Source organism: Physeter macrocephalus, chromosome 4, assembly GCF_002837175.3.
Source record: "Physeter macrocephalus isolate SW-GA chromosome 4, ASM283717v5, whole genome shotgun sequence".
NCBI classification, from domain to species: domain Eukaryota; kingdom Metazoa; phylum Chordata; class Mammalia; order Artiodactyla; family Physeteridae; genus Physeter; species Physeter macrocephalus.
In genome coordinates, this window is record NC_041217.1 from 69,509,201 (window position 1) to 69,521,369 (window position 12,169).

Below are 12,169 nucleotides of genomic sequence, written 5' to 3' on the forward strand. Positions count from 1 at the left end.
GCCTGGCTATTTACTCTGTCTCTGTCATTGCTTCCATTTCAGAGAGCAAACAGGAGGCTGGTTATAAATATCTAACCTGGAGCCCACATATCTCCTGTCCCAGGAAATGCAAACAGGAGGCTAGCTGTAAGTGTCCGGCCTGAACCCATATTTTTTTCACCCCAAGAAGTGCAAACAGGAGGCCAGTTTTAAATGTTTAGCCTGGAGCCCATCTATCTCCTGCCTCAATTTTTCTTATGGGACCTCCATTCATTCGTAATTAAATTTGGTTTTCTCCTGTTAATCTGTCTCATGTCAATTTAATTCTTAGACCAGCCAGAAGAACCTAAAAAGGGTAGAGGGAAATTTTTTTCCTTCCCCAGCACCAGGCACAAGGCTGATGTTGTGATCTTTCCCGAGTCCTATGTCTATTGCTCAGTTCCTTTAGAACCCACAGGGTGAGATTTTCCCTTCAGAGCTCTAACTGGAGCATGAAGACAGACAGAAGCTTCTGTATTGAGAGATCTACATTTTGTGGTTCCCCACCTACAAGCAGCAGGAAGGAGGGCTGAGCAGACTTCAGGCATGTTATTGCAACAACAGAGTGGTGGACAACCTCTCACAGACAGCACAGAGGGTCTGCTATCACTAGGGACAGGGCTGAAGCTGAATCTGGCCTCTGCACCCCGACACCGAATTAAATCTCAGAGATAGAGTTTTGGGTGAAGTAGAAAAGAATAGCTTTATTGTTTTGCCAGGCAAAGTGGGACACGGTGGTCTTGTGTCCCTTAAGACTGCGTGTCCAACCCAGGAGGATTTGGTAAGGAGTTTTATAGCAATGGTTCAAGGACAGAGCTGCTGATAAGAATTAGGGTGTGTGCAGGGCTTTCACTCTTTTAATCTGGCCTCAGGTGGTCTTTTTTTTTTTTTTTTTTTTTTTTTTTTTTTTTTTGTGGTATGCGGGCCTCACACTGTTGTGGCCTCTCCCGTTGCGGAGCACAGGCTCCGGACGCGCAGGCTCAGCGGCCATGGCTCACAGGCCCAGCCGCTCCGCGGCATGTGGGATCCCCCCAGACCGGGGGCGCGAACCCGGTTCCCCTGCATTGGCAGGCGGACGCGCAACCACTGCGCCACCAAGGAAGCCCTCAGGTGGTCTTTTGATGAGCTTCTCAAAGTTATCAAATTGTGATATCCTCTGGAATGAAGAATGGTAACATCTCCCATTTGTTGGTGGTTTTAGTTCTGTAAAGAGCTCAAAGATATTGTTACATGTATCCCTTGAGGCAGAACCAGGACCCTGCCCCAAGGCTGCACTATTGTTTCTTGGCTGCTCCTCCCTTTTCTCTGCATCCCCTCCCTTCCCTGATTAGCAACTGTTTGAAACACTTCTGTGCCCAGGAGCCACACAGGGTCCTGCTCACTTTCAAGCTGGATCACAGCTGTGAATTTCAAAGACCCAGGCTCTGGATCAGAGACCCAATAGGTTGAAGGGATTCATCATCAAATGAAGACTCTGACTCTGTGAACAGTGTGTTAGCTTGTGGCGGAGAAAAAAAAATATGGAAATTATCACATACTTAAGGAACAAGGGGAACATTTGAAAGGTCTGTGCCTGGGACGCTTGTGGCTACAGGGAACAGGTTTGCTCTGCCGCAGAATGAGGGTGACAGTGAAGGGTGAGGAGGCTTCAGAATTTGGCATGTGGTCAGAAATGTTGGATTTTTAGGAGAATATCAGAAACTCAGAGAGAATGAAATCAACTTAAAGGGCAGGCTTTATTCTACAGTCAAAACAACAGGAAGTGGGAAAGGAACAGGAGATAACCGTGATCTGGTCAGTGTTGGTCCTACGGGGAGTAAAAGGAGCGGGATCAGTGTGGGCAGTTGGCTGCAGCTTTCACAGCTCAGCAGCGGGCTGGCTTCAAAAGAACAGAGAGAAAGGAAGTGGGATGTTAGAGGAAGAAGCATCAGATCAAACTTCTGAGGAAAAGAAGGTAGAAAGAAAGGTTTTTGTACCACTGAATAGCCCAAGTCACTTGGAGCCTGGACACTCTAAATCTGAAGGAAGGTGGTGGCTGGGGCGGAGCCGGGCTGGAGGACAAGGGGGTCACCGCTGAACTTCTGTGAGAGCAAGGCTTTGCAAGCACTAACTACACAGCACAAATTCAGAGTCCTCCAACCTCTTGCTGGGAGGTCAGGCTCAAAGAGGAAGCATTGCCACACAGGCGGAAGCTGCGAGAATGATCTTTTCAAATGTAAATAAGACCAAGTCCCCTTCTGAGGAAAAACCTGCAAAGGTTTCCCATTGTGCTTAGAATAATTTCCAACCCTTTTACCTGGTGCTCAGGCCTCTGTGATTTCTGACTTCCGCTCCCCTCAGTCACAGCCTTACACATCTCTCCCTCACTCTGGGATCCCAGCCCTTCTGCCATGCTGTCTGTTCATTTCTTCCACAAATATACATCGAATGCCTGTGATGTGACAGACACGGGCTTGGGATAAGCAGTAAAACCACTGAAATGACCACAACCACACACGCAATAGACAAAATCACGGTCACCTGGGACTTACATTATAGTGAGTTTAAATATGCTTGATTTGTTTCCACAAAGCTTCTGCATTTGCCCCTTTTCCAGATCCTCACGTGGCTGGTTCCACATCATTTTGTCTCTGATCAGATGCCCTCTCCTTAGAAAGGACCTTTCCCAGTCATTTTTAGCATCTGTTATTGTTTTCTAAGTAGATATCATTATCTGAAAAAAAAGGGGGGGGGGAGTTCTTCTTTATTGTTTCCTCCCCTAGTAGATTGTAATTTCCATGAGATCTGAGACATTATTCCCTATTGTATTCCCAGGTTCTAGAATGGTATGGCTCATAGTATTTTCTCAATAAATATTTGATGAATTAATTAATTTGGAGGAGGCAGCAGCAGCTAAGAAATGCTTTGGATGCTGCTGAGGATGAAGAAATACTTAAAGAGTGAGAAATTGTAAAACTGTAATTTTGCTCACAGAATGGCCTGTTATAAATGTATGATAGCTTGCTTCTTAGAGGAGGGAAGGAATGGCCACAGAGTATGCATTTGATTCAGCAATACGCTTCTGGGAATAAAGCAGGAAAGGAAATGGAAATTTAAAAATTACTAACAATAAATGGAGTAGACACAGGGATCAAGTAACTTCAGGAGAAATCTGCCAATTGCAAACCATCTCAAATCTCTAAAGTTTTCAGAGACAGAAGTATTCCAAATGCTAGTCTCCATAACAAGAGGCAGGATACATACTAGTGAATTTTTCTCAAGGATATGGAAACTATTGTAGTACAATGAACTTCTTGATAGGAGGGAGATTTCTCCCAAGTGTGTGTGTGTGTGTGTGTGTGTGTGTGTGTGTGTGTGTGTGTGTGTGTGTGTGTATTTAAGGCTTGTGCTGACCTATTGATGTTTAACTGCCTTTTGAGGCCAGAGGTAGTTGGGCCCCGCCAGGGTAAACAACTGGAGAGTCATTCCCTGTGGAATGATACTCCAAGATTAGAACAGAAGGACAACTGAGAGAGGAGGCTGGGCCCTGCCCAGATAGAAGATAAGAGACCACATATTTCTCATTCTCTAAGTCAAGGAAACCTTCCTGACTAGAAAGCTCTTTGGAGGTCAAAAAAGGGAGAGGGCGCCAACCCCATAGTAGGTGATGTCAACTACCCATAGGCCTCTTTGGTGGAATCCATCTTGGCTGAGAGATACGTGCACACATGGGAGGATACTGAGGTATACCAAATACAGACTCTGAACCAGGTATATCAAAATGATTGGCCAAAGGAAACCCAGAAGAAATGCCCCATATAAGTGATTTAAACTACCATGGGGGCGTGACTTTCTCTCTCTCTGAGTCCGCCTGTGTGTCTATCCAGAAGTACTGTACTCTTTTTTTTCTCCTAATAAACACTTTACTTGTTTCATTACTTTTTGTCTTTGTGGGAATTCTCTTCTGCAAAGCCGAAGAGCCAGGGCCTTGTCTCTGACCACTGGTCTAGCATCTAAGGATTTGGTGCTTTCACTGCCGTGACGCAACCTCAATCTCTGGCCGGGAACCAAAACCCTGCTTTAAGCCACTGCAGGCCGAGGGCACCTGAGATCACTTTGGGGAGGGGAACAGAATACACCACCCCAAAATATGCCTCTTTGGCAACTTAATTATTTTCATTTAGCTACTTTTAAGAAATAGCAGAGGAGCTCTGAAAACTGAGTAGAAGTTACCCTTTCGTAAGAGACATTTACCTGTACAAGGGAAATCTCCATGTGTAAGGGTGTCTCCTCTGTACCAGGAAGAGAAAGATGACTCTAAATCTCTAGAAACTTCTTATCAATGGAGAAGGGAATGACTTAAATCTGCATCACAGATTTACTCTTGTTTACTGTGCTTTTCCTGGCAACTTCCCACAACTCTCTCCTGCTCCCAACATCTTTCTTTTGTCCTTAGCTGAAGATGGTATTCAAGGCGGTGGCTTGGACCATTTTGGTGAGTTACTCAGTTTTCATGGGTCTCTCCCATATATCCGTGTTATTTATACTTTTGTTTGATTTTCTCCTGTTAATCTGTCTCATGTCAATTTAATTCTTAGACCAGCCAGAAGAACCTAGAAAGGTAGAGGAAGGTGTCTTCCTCCCTGACAACATGATGCCCTGTCACTCTGTAATACTTCAAAGTAAAATTCATGCAAACAAAGACCTCTTACATAACCACAATGCAACGATCAGAATCAGGAAACACCGATGTATTACTATTATCTAATTTACAGATCCCATTCAAGTTTCACCAATTGTCCCAATCATGTCCTGTATAGGATTGATTGAAGGAAAAACACACATTAAAGTTGTGAATTAAGTTTTATTCAGGGACCTTACTGGGGACTATAGCCTGGGAGACAGCCTCTCACTAGCTCTGAGGAATTGCTCTGAAGAGGTAGGGGAGGAGCCAGCTTAGGTATGATTTATTTATTTTTGGCTAGGGAATAGTGCAGTGAAGCATACATCTTGGTAAAAGATTACTGCTCATCACAAAGAACAGACATCTCAAGTTCATGGTTTTAGTGCTTTTCTATGTATGGGAAGATGCAAGAATCTGGGGTCATTGAAATTCTTCCTGCAATGTGCATCTATCTAAGGGCCTGTTTATCCAAAGCACAGAGGGCCTCATCCTGTTTTTTTCCATCCTGAATTCCCCTTAGGGCTGACTGTCAGTGGGCATTGGCAGAGGGTTGCAACTTAACCCTTTGAATAACAGGATGATGAGTGACAGTCTTTGTTTGTTTGTTTCTTTGTTTTTGTTAACAATAGCAAACCATTCCAGTCCAGGATCAGTGTTGCATTTGTTGTCTTGTCTCTTTAGTCTCCTTCAATATCTGGAGCATTTCCTATTCTTTTCAGTCTTTTTTAAACTTAACCTTAACACTTGAAGGTTACAGGTCAGAATATTTCTCAATTTGGGTTTACCTGGTATTTTCTTTTTATTTATTTATTTATTTATTTTTATTTTATTTTACCTGGTATTTTCTAATGATTAGATTCAGGTTATAAATTTTTGGCAGAAGTATCTCAGAATTGAGGCTGTATATACTTCTCACAGACCAGCCAGAAGAACCTAGAAAGGTAGAGGAAGGTGTCTTCCTCCCTGACAACATGATGCCCTGTCACTCTGTAATACTTCAAAGTAAAATTCATGCAAACAAAGACCTCTTACATAACCACAATGCAACGATCAGAATCAGGAAACACCGATGTATTACTATTATCTAATTTACAGATCCCATTCAAGTTTCACCAATTGTCCCAATCATGTCCTGTATAGGATTGATTGAAGGAAAAACACACATTAAAGTTGTGAATTAAGTTTTATTCAGGGACCTTACTGGGGACTATAGCCTGGGAGACAGCCTCTCACTAGCTCTGAGGAATTGCTCTGAAGAGGTAGGGGAGGAGCCAGCTTAGGTATGATTTATTTATTTTTGGCTAGGGAATAGTGCAGTGAAGCATACATCTTGGTAAAAGATTACTGCTCATCACAAAGAACAGACATCTCAAGTTCATGGTTTTAGTGCTTTTCTATGTATGGGAAGATGCAAGAATCTGGGGTCATTGAAATTCTTCCTGCAATGTGCATCTATCTAAGGGCCTGTTTATCCAAAGCACAGAGGGCCTCATCCTGTTTTTTTCCATCCTGAATTCCCCTTAGGGCTGACTGTCAGTGGGCATTGGCAGAGGGTTGCAACTTAACCCTTTGAATAACAGGATGATGAGTGACAGTCTTTGTTTGTTTGTTTCTTTGTTTTTGTTAACAATAGCAAACCATTCCAGTCCAGGATCAGTGTTGCATTTGTTGTCTTGTCTCTTTAGTCTCCTTCAATATCTGGAGCATTTCCTATTCTTTTCAGTCTTTTTTAAACTTAACCTTAACACTTGAAGGTTACAGGTCAGAATATTTCTCAATTTGGGTTTACCTGGTATTTTCTTTTTATTTATTTATTTATTTATTTTTATTTTATTTTACCTGGTATTTTCTAATGATTAGATTCAGGTTATAAATTTTTGGCAGAAGTATCTCAGAATTGAGGCTGTATATACTTCTCACTGCATTCCAACAAGAGGAACACATTTTGATTTGTCCCATTACTTGATCATTTGATTAAAGTGGTTTCATTTGGTTTTCTCCATTTAAAGTTACTCTTTTTCTCTTTGCATTTCATAAATACGTTGTGAGGAAATACTTCAAGACTATGTAAATATACCTTTCCCCATCAAACTTTCACTCACTAGTTTTAGCATCCATCAATGTTTCTTAGTTGAATTAATTATTACTGTGATAATTTATCAAATGGTGATTTTCTAATTCCATCATTCCTTCTAGTTTATTAATGACATTCTACTGTAAAGGAAAAAGTCTCTCTTCTCTTCATTAATTCATTCCTTTATTTATATCAGTATAGACTCATATATTATTTTTGGTTTCATTCCACTGTGTAGCACTTTCACTTGAATGAAAATGGTAATTGTCACCATCCATTTTCTTCCTAACCTCAAGGGGAATGTTTTCAATAATTTGTGATTAAGTATGATGTTTGCTCTGTGTGTGTGTGTGTGTGTGTGTGTGTGTGTGTGTGTGTGTGTGTGTGTTTAAATATCCTTGAATCTTCTTATGGCTAAAGAGAAAGTCCAGCCTTGCAAGCAGACCGTTCTAAGTATAACAGTCTCAGACCTATTATGCTAACATTTTTCTGTGCAAGCTCATATTCTTTTGGAGCTATCAACTATCTTGACAGGTAACATGTACTTTGATGGAAGGATAAGATCCTCTGCCCTGGCTTGTTGTCCTATTGGTGAGTTTGAGAGGGGGGATGGGGTATATCCCAGAGTAGATAGCTTCTAGTTCTGTAATATGGTCTCAACCATTTCCTGTTTACTTCATTCCACTCACCAGATGACTTGTCTTTCATGAACCCCACCCACTTAATATCTCTGCCCCAAGTACTTCTGTTTTCCAGAGGCTGTCTTCTTCTATTGTGACTGATGCTATCATAGAGTGAGATAGAGGGGGAGGATGTGGAAGGGAATGCTTAGTGATTGACCAGACTACGTGCACTTCTGGTTATCAACTCTGCACTCAGAGTCACCCTACTGTGAGTCTGCCACTTAGGGCTGGTGCTATTACTGGGCTGGTGATGTGCTTTCTCACCAAGCCATTGTGAAGGGATGAGCAATAGTCCTCCCAGGGCAATGTGGGCCAGAGAATAAAAGGCCCAATTAGACAACTGCTTCCCATCACTCCTCCAGTCATGGGGCATGGCTTCCTTTTGCCTGAACCTTCTTCCCTTTCACATTGGGGCTCAGTCAACTCATCTTCCCAAACATTTCTTCCATTATTTTTTGTACTGGGATCCAAAAACCTCCCTCTCACTTCAGTGGCTTCTGCAGAGTTCGGTTCAAGGGAAGGAAGCATGAATCCATGCTAGTTTGTTATATTCTGTAAGAACTGTCAATCTCTTAAGGAAGAACCTTAATAGAAGCCACAAGGTCTATATGAAGGAAAAGAAGTGTTATTGAAGGACAAGACATGAATAAACTGGAAAGACATGTCATATATATATTCCATATATATTATAAACTCTCAATCATTCCAAGGATGTCAATCATTAAATTAATTACTAAAGTAATATGTAAATTTAATTTAATTTGAATAAAATTTCCAGCTTATTTTAATAAAAGGAAATAAATCTGAAATTGACCTTGAAGAATAAATATGTTACAAATGGCAAGAAATGTTTCAAAATGAAAAAAATAGTAAGGGGAACTGCTTTTTTAGTAGATTCCAGAGCTTACTATCTATAAAGCAGCATAATCAAATCAATATGGCATTTGAATAGGAATTGGACAATAGACCAGTGAAATACAAATAAAAACTCAGAGACGGATCCAGGTATATGCAGAGTAAAACAATTAATTTCAGTGGAGGAAAGGATGGCTTAGACAATGGTTGGTATTGGGACAATTATCTATCAATTAGAACTAAAATAAAGTTAAATGTTAATTTTATACAATACAATCAATTAAAAATTTGGTGGGTTAACCCTTTAATTATAAACAACAAAACCCAAAAATTATTTAAAAATTTAGAAAAATATTTGTAAAATATCAAGGTCACAGAGCCTTTTCTGAGCAACACAGTAAACCAATGGCTACATGAAAAACTTGCTACAGCAAAAGTCAATATAAATAACAACAAATAGCAAACAACAAACTGGGACAATAGTCTCCTCTCTTTCTGTGTGTGTGTGTGAGAGACAGAGACAGACAGACAAAGGGATAATATCTTTAATATACTAAAAATACTTACAAATAGATATGAAAATTAATTCAATGGGCAAAGGGTACATGTGAAACGACAATCATAGCAGACGGCCAGTAAAAATCTGAAATGACACTCAATTTTACTTGTAATCCAAGAAATGCAATTTAAAGATAATAGTATGCTACTTTTTAAATGTTATTAGATTGGCCAGAAAAAGTCATTAATATCCAGTTATAACCAGATATAACTGTTTATGGAGATATAAGCAGTTTCATGCATTTGTGCTGGGAGTGTAAATTTGTAGAAGCTTATTGGAATTTAATTTGTCAGTATCTATTAAAATTTTGAAATGCTTATATTCTTTGACCCAGTAATTCTGCTTATAGAAATCTATCCTACATCAGTAAAATCAAAGCTCCCAAGGAAATATGTAAAACGATATTCCTTACAGCGTTCTCACAGCAAACATTTGGAAAAACACACGTGTTCATCAGTAGGGAAATTTTTGGATTTGTTGAATAATTATGCTACAACCATACTATAGAACATTGTGTAGCTATTAAAAACTAATGAGATATATCCTCATGTACCATTCAGGAAAACGGTTCAGGGGGAAAAAAACAAGTTGCAGACCAGCACGGGCAGCATATCTCCATTCGCAACACAAAACATTTTTATGTGTATGGATATACAGATGATAGGTACATAGGAAGATAGATAGATCAAAGGTAGGCAGATATATTGGTAAAGATTATGTTCATGTTACAATAAATAAGCAGAGGTGGGAATTCTCTACTATTACTTTATTATAAAATTTTTAGTGTGTTGGGATTGTATCAGTCAGAGTTCCATGTAGTAAAGAGAATCTATTCTAAATATTTTAAGGGGGAATGATTTAATACAGGGAATTAAGTATTTGCAAAATCATTGGAAGAACTGAAAAAGTAGGTTCTTAGATGGCTTTGGGGAATGGAATGACTCCTAGATCAATCAAAAAGTTATATACCAGGATCTCCTTTGAGGCCACCACTGGAACTCCAAGTTCAAGAACACAATCCCTCCCAACACCTGTTAGAATGGCTATCATCAAAAAGACGAGAGATAACAAATGTTGGCAGGAACATGGAAATGCTGGCAAGAACATGCACAAGAACCCTTGTACACTGTTGGTGGGAATGTAAATTGGTGCAGGCAATTGGAAAACAATACGCAGGTTCCTCAAAAAACTAAAAATAGAACCACCATATGATCCAGCAATTCCACTTCTGGTTATATATCCAAAGGAGATAAATTATAAATACAAATAAATAAATAAATAGTGAAATATTATGCAGCCATAAAAAGAAGGGAATCCTGCCATTTGTAACAACATGGATGGACCTCTATACTAAGTGAATTAAATCAGACAGAGAAAGATATAATTTCACTTATATGTGGAGCCTAAAAAACCCCCAAACTCATAGAAACAGAACAGATTGGTGATTGCCAGAAGTGGGGATTTGAGGGAAATAGATGAAGGTAGTTAAAGGGTATAAGCTTCTAGTTATAAGATAATTAAGCTCTGGGGATGTAATGTATAGCATGGTAACTATACTCAAGAATACTGCATTGTATATTTGAAAGTTGCCCGGAGAGTAGACCTTAAAAGTTCTCATCATAAGAAAATAAAATTATAACTATGTGAGGTGATAGATATTAATGAAACATTGTGAAATCATTTCTCAGTATATACATATATCAAATCATTATGTTGAGCACCTTAGACTAATACAATGTTATACGTCAAATATAACTCAATAAAATTGGCAAACCAACTATGAAGCAAAAACCAAACAAACCCCCCACAATCCCATAGTTACCATCCCAGGGTCAGAGAGTTAGAATCAAGACATAGTGGCAGCTGTTTCTCAATGCCCAGATTGCTGAATAATGGGCACTGGAACACGGTCCCCAAGGAAATCTCATGTCTCCATGATTTTGTTAGACAGCAAAAACTACCTGAAAGAGGGGAGAAAAACGGCTTCCTTCTGAGTCCCATCTTCAAATTTCATGTAAGTTCACTGAATTGGCAGAACCTTATTCACATCCAGAATCTGAGCTTCAAGGGAGACTGGGAAATGTAGTGTGTACCTTATCATCATTCCAAAGAGAGACTGACTGGAGAAATGCACAGGATCCACCAAGGGGATTATGCATAAAGCTTACTTTATTGTGTTTTAAAATATTTTGATATGAACATATGCCCACAATGCATCTTAATTTAAAAGAGTGAATATTGATACCCATATTTTCCCATTTTTTAATAAGGAAAGCACACACATCCACACATATGTGTGTGTAGGCTTAGAAAAATACAACAGGGCTCCAAACTAAGGTGTTCAAAGTGGTTTTCTTGGAGAGGAAGAGATTACAGGTAGTTGAAAAAATCATTGGCATTTTCTAGAATAAATATATCCTGCTTTCTAAAAATTAATAATCTTTATTTTTTAAAGCAGCTTTAGATTCATAGCAAAACTGAGCCAAAAGTACAGAGTTTCCATTTATTCCATGCCCCACACATGAGCAACCTCCTCCACTATTAATATCCTGAATCAGAGTGGTACATTTGTTATAAGTGAGGAACCTACATTGACACATCATTATCACTCAAAGTCTGTAGTTTACATTAAAGTTCACTCTTGGTGGTGTACATTCTATGGCTTTAGATAAATGTATAATTATAGGTATCCATCATTATAGTATCATACAGAATAGTTTCACTGCCTTAAAACTCCTCTGTGCTCTGCTCACTCATCCCTCCCTCCAAACTCCAGTCCCTGGCAACCACTGATCTTTTTACTGTCTTCATAGTTTTCCCTTTTCCAGAATGTCATACAGTTGGAATCATCCAATATGTAGCCTTTTCATACTGGCATCTTTTTCTTCATAACATGCATTTAAGTTTTATCTTGCTTTTAAAAAAGTGAAATAAACATTAAATATGAACTAAACAGAGAAGATGACAGAACTACCCCTTGTCATAATGAATGAACTGTCACTAAACAGCAGCATCCAAATTAAAAGCTTTAGGATGTTCTTGGAAACCTATTCAAATACAGGTTTTATTATATTTAAATGTGAATGAAAGAAATAAAGAAAAAAAATGTGAATGAGCATAAAATATTTTTTTCTTATATGATAAAATTTGTACCCTCTTAACTTTTGGAGGTTCCATTCAAAATCTTAGGAAGAATACTCACATGTATTCACCTCCCCAAATATATTTTTTCCTGTAAAAATTTGAAATAATTTGTATAGTCTTGCTTTCAAAATTATTTAACTAAAAGTAACTTATTTAATGTAGGTTTGGCTATA